Below are 5,279 nucleotides of genomic sequence, written 5' to 3' on the forward strand. Positions count from 1 at the left end.
TCCCAAAGGGCTATAAAAATGTGCCTAGCCTTTGACCCAGCAATAACATTTCTAGGGCTGTGTCCTAAAGAGATCATAGAAATGTGAAAAGGACCCACATACACAAAAATATTTATAGCAGTATTTGTTGTGGTGGCAAAGAATTGGAAATTGAGAGGATGTCCATCAATTGGGGAATGGCTGAACAAATTGTGGTATATGAATGCAATGGAAGTGAGCAGAACCAGGAGCACATTGTACACAATAACAGCCATGTTGTGCGATGACTAATATTGATAAACTTCACCCTTCTCACCAATCCAAGGATCTAGGACATCTCCAAAGGCCTCATAATGGAAAATGCTATCCACAAAGAAGAAAGAGTTATGATGTTTGAATGCAGATCGAGTATACTATTTGCTATTTTTTTTCTTCTGTTGGGTTTTGTTTCCTCTTTCTGGTGGTTACTCCTATTGGTTCTCATTCTTACTTATAATATCACTCATGTTAAAATATGTTTAATAGGAATGTATATGTATAACCTCTATCAGATTGTGCTGTCTAGGGGAGGGAAATGGGGAGGGAGGGAGAGAAATATTTAAAACTTAAAAGCTTATGGAAGTGCTTGTTGATAATTCAAAATAAATTAATAAAAAAAATGGGGAAAAAAAACAGAGAAAGTCACAAGGGGACATTTTATACTAAACCTGATTCTCCCTCCCAGAAAGGAACTAGTTGCTAGGGAAGGAGTTATGGGAACCCTAGGGGGAAGTTACCACTCTATCTTGGAGTTTGTGATAGAAAAGGAGAAGAAATTTTGGCATAGTCAGTCTTTTACATAGGTCAAATTTGGGGAAAGAAGATTTCAAGGGGTTGAGAGGAAAATATGTAGGAGCTCATGCAGTAAAATGCTATAGCAGAAATCAGCCTACAATTGAGGATGAGAGAGGTTAAGTGCTTTGTTCATGGTCACAAAGCTGGTAAATATCTGAGACTGGATTTGAAACTAGGTCTTCCTGACTTTAGATCTATTACTTTACTTATCACAGCACCTATCTCCCCCTCAATAGTGATAAATATCAAGTCTTGCACTTTGGTACAAATCAGCTTCATTAGGATAAGATAGGAAGGAATAATTAACAATTTTTCTGAAAAAAATATTTGAAGGTTTTAGTGGATTGCAAGCTCAATATGAATCAACAGTATGATTTGTATAAAAAAAAACCTACTGCAATCTTGCCTAAATAAGAGGACCATAGCTTCCAGAAATACAGAGGAAGTAATATCAATGAATTCTGCCTTCATCAAAACTCATCGAGAGACTGATGTTCAGTTATGGGCACAACAATTTTAGAAGGACTGTATAAGTTTTAGAGTGTTGCTGGAAGGGCAACTAGAAGAGTTTATAGATCGAAGGACTTTGACATATTTGACCTGGAGAAGAGAAAATTGCAGGGGGTTAGGGTGTAGGGGAGAAGGACAATAGTTATCATCATGTATTTGAAAGGCTGTTGTGTAGACAGATTAGGTTTGTTCCACTTACCCCAGGAGGAAGAACCAGGGACAATGGGTAGAAGTTGTAAAGAGATCCAATTAGGTTGAATGTAAGGACAAACTTCCTGACAATTACAACTGTCATCAAGTGGGCTGGACTTACTCTAGAGTTGGTGGGTTCCCACTCCTTGGAGTTGTTTAAAAAGAGATTGAACAATCACTTGTTGGGCATGCAACAGTGGGGATTTTTTTTCACGTATGGGTTGTAATGGCCATTGATGTTGCTTCAACTCTACGATTCATTGATCAATAAAAGTAAAGCTATGTGAAAAAAAGTTCAAAATTAGTGAATCATATAGCAAATGAGGAAATGTCAGGGGAGTTCTGTCAATATATCTTGATCCCTCAATGTTCTTAAAATTGTATTTCATCCTGCCAAGCTTTTCTCTATATATTCTTTGTCTAATATACCAGATTTTTTTTTTAAACTGTGTTCCCTTTAGTGACATTTCTAAATCCTCTATAAACACCTGAGGAACTATTATGTTAGGGTCATAGTTTTGCGGCTACACTTTTCTTAGTGGAGAAAACAGCTTGGGGAAATGTTTATTTTTTTTCCATTTTATTTTTTTTTCTTGTTTTGTGTTCTTTCATTTTCATCTTCGTATTTCTTGGGATGTCTTTAGTTATTTGATAATTTTGTGGATTTGAATTATTTGCATTGGATATTTCTTTCTGCTTTAATACATGGCATTGGTTGTAAATTTTCCTTCTTTGTAAGATTTTACAATTTTATATTCTCATCATGTTTTACTTTTGGCAGCTAGCTCTACTTATTTGACAAATTAGTCAAAATATTTTCTGATTAATGAATGTATGTACTCTTTCAAGCTTTCTGTCTCTCTCTAAAATATATCATATTTAGTATGCTAAAAATAGAATAATATTTATTGTTCAACTCAATGAAAAATATCATGCCCATAGATAATTCTATAATTGGTGATATATGCATTTTGTTTAAAATATTATGAGTAATGTGTTTTAAAACTAAATACACCAGTCATCAGGTTGTTGTGAGGATAATATATAATTGTAAAATGTTTTGCAAACTTTAAAACATGTAACATTAATTACTATTATTGTTGTGTTTGTGTTATTCCATATTTAATCTCAATGTTTTATCAAATCTGGAAAAATAGATTATCTATCATGGTTACAGATAATCAGGCTAGGGAAGTTAAAGTGAGTCCGTCCTCTCTTCTTTTTTTATTATTATTATTTTTTTATTTTTAGTTTTCAACATTCACTTTTATAAGATTTTGAGTTCTAAATGTTTCTCCCTCACTCCACCAACTCCTCCCTAAAACAGTATGCAATCTGATATAGGGTATACATGTACAATCATATGAAACATATTTCCACATTTATCATGTTGTGAAAAAGAATAATAATAAGAGGTAAAAACAATGAGAAAGAAATAAAAAAAGAAAGGGAAAATAGTATGCCTCGACGTCCATTCAGATTCCATTGTTCTTCCTCTGGATGTGAATAGCATATTCCATCATGAGTCTTTTGGAATTATCTCAGATCACTGCATTGCTGAGAAGATCTATGTCTAACAAAATTGATCATCACACAATACTGCTGTTACTATGTTCTACTCACTTCACTCTGCGTTAGTTCATGTAACTCATTCCAGGTTTTTCTGAAGTCATCCTGCTCATCATTTCTTGTGGAACAATAGTATTCCATTATATTTATATACCATATTTTGTTCAGCCATTCCCCAATTTATGGGCATCCTCTCAATTTCCAATATTTTGCCACCATGAAAAGAGCTGCTGAAATATTTTTACACATGTAGGTCCTTTCCCCCTTTTTATGATCTCTATGGGATACTGACCAAGTAGTGGTATTCCTGGATGAAAAGGCATGCAAAATTTGATTACAGGGAGGTCTGCTGCTGGTAAGGTTGCACTGGTGCACAAGGTGGTTCTCTGAGCTGGACTCTGCTGGTGCCCCTGTCTATGGTAAGGCACATGGTGGAGTCCTGGTGTTGGCGTTTGCCTGGTCCAGCACCCTGGGGCTCAGGATCTCTCACTAGTTTGCTGAGGTGGGTCTTGTTGCTGGATTGCTGGGATACTTCCTGTTTTGGAATGCACTTCCCTTTTATCCGAGTGAGATGAACCTTTCTTGCCATTCCTACAAGTTTCCTGGACTAAAGGACTGTTGCACCCAAACTTTCAGCTGGCCCCACTGTTCCATGATTTTTCCTGGGGTGCTATTTTCTGTCAAGTTTTTTTCTTCAGAGGTCAATAAGGGAAAGTGACAACGACTTACTGCCCACTCTACCATCTTAGCCCATTAACTCTTCTGTATCCATTTTTCCAATTTAACATTTTAGGGGCTCATTCAGTCAATGTTTAATCATTATCTCCAACCAAAAAAACTTGTAAGTTGTGTAATGATAGTGTTTCCATTGCTGAATATTGCAAAATATAAATATGTTAAAATTTATAATATATAATTATGTATAGCATCTATATACATAAAAATGCACACACATTTTACATAAAATTATACTCAAATGAGTGATGGAACTTACCTTGAATAAGTGAATGCTTTGATAAAGGTTTTATATTTCTGAGAAGTTTAAAATGCTGAAAAAAACAGTGTATGGTACCAACAAGAGGTAGATTTCAAAGATCTAGTATAATTAAGTGTGGATGGGATTAAGAGAAGGGAGATGGAGAGTTTGACTGAATTATTTGAAAAAGATCTATGAATGAACTTTTTAACAAATTATGAAATGGAGACCTCCACTTCCAGGAGCCAAGATGGTGGAGTAAAAAGATAGTCACTCTCACCCTCCCCTGTCAACCTCTGAAAACCCAGAAAATATCACCCCAGAAAAAACCCTGGAACAGCAGACCCAGAAGAAAGATGGAATGTAGCAATGCAGTCGCTCAAGTAGCTAGAGGGATGAACGGGAAAGGCCCCTCTTAACCTGGGGAAAGGGGGGCAGTAAGAAACAGGAGTCACCCAGCCAGCTAGTGGAAAGACCCACTTTAGCACACCGGGAGGAGATTCTGGTGCCTTGGCATTCTATAGCAAATGGGTCTCCCAGTGCCTCAGCAAAAATAAGGGAAGCAGCACTACAAAGGGCCCCAGGTGGATAAGCACCCGGCAGCATTCATCTGAAAGGAGCTGAAGAAACCAACCTAGAGGTGCCAAAAAGTTCCAGCCTTGTTGATTCCAGCCCAACACCAAATAAGGTGTCAGAACCCTACAGCCTCCAACTATCAACCAGGAGGAGATCTCGAAGCCCAGGTGGTCGAGCAGGCAAACACCAACAGCTGTACCTCCGAGTGCCTCAGTGAGGGTGGGGTAACTGGTTGAAACCAGCTCAGAAAACCACCAGGTGCCTCTGCATTCTACAACAAAGAAGCCTCCCAGGACCTCAACAGAAATAAGGAGGCAGCACTTCAATGGGCCCCAGGCAGATAAATACCTGGGAACACTTATCTAAAAGGAGCTAAACAAAGCTAAAGGAAAGGAAAAGCAGGCAACCTAGATTTAACTGAAAATCCCAGCCTTGCTGATTCCTGCCCAACACCATATAAGCTGCCAGAACCCTACAGCCTCCAATTGCCAACAAAAGAGGCCCAAGCTCCCAAAACCAGTCACCAAGACCTAGGCTCCCAACACAACAAGCTTGGGTCAGTGCCCTGTGCTCCCCAGCAGGAGAGCTTGATCTCTGTAAAGACCAGGGAATAAAGAAACACCATGAGTAAAAAGAAACTTAC

The 5,279-nt window shown here is 37.8% G+C and overlaps 1 pseudogene; it reads right to left on the reverse strand.

Annotated features, from left to right (window-relative positions):
• Window positions 1-3,673, reverse strand: part of LOC114030612 — a 16,602-nt pseudogene extending 12,929 nt beyond the window's left edge.
• Between the last annotated feature and the right edge of the window lie 1,606 nt (window positions 3,674-5,279).

This window comes from Vombatus ursinus, unplaced genomic scaffold, assembly GCF_900497805.2.
Source record: "Vombatus ursinus unplaced genomic scaffold, bare-nosed wombat genome assembly UNPS02014966.1, whole genome shotgun sequence".
Lineage (NCBI taxonomy): Eukaryota > Metazoa > Chordata > Mammalia > Diprotodontia > Vombatidae > Vombatus > Vombatus ursinus.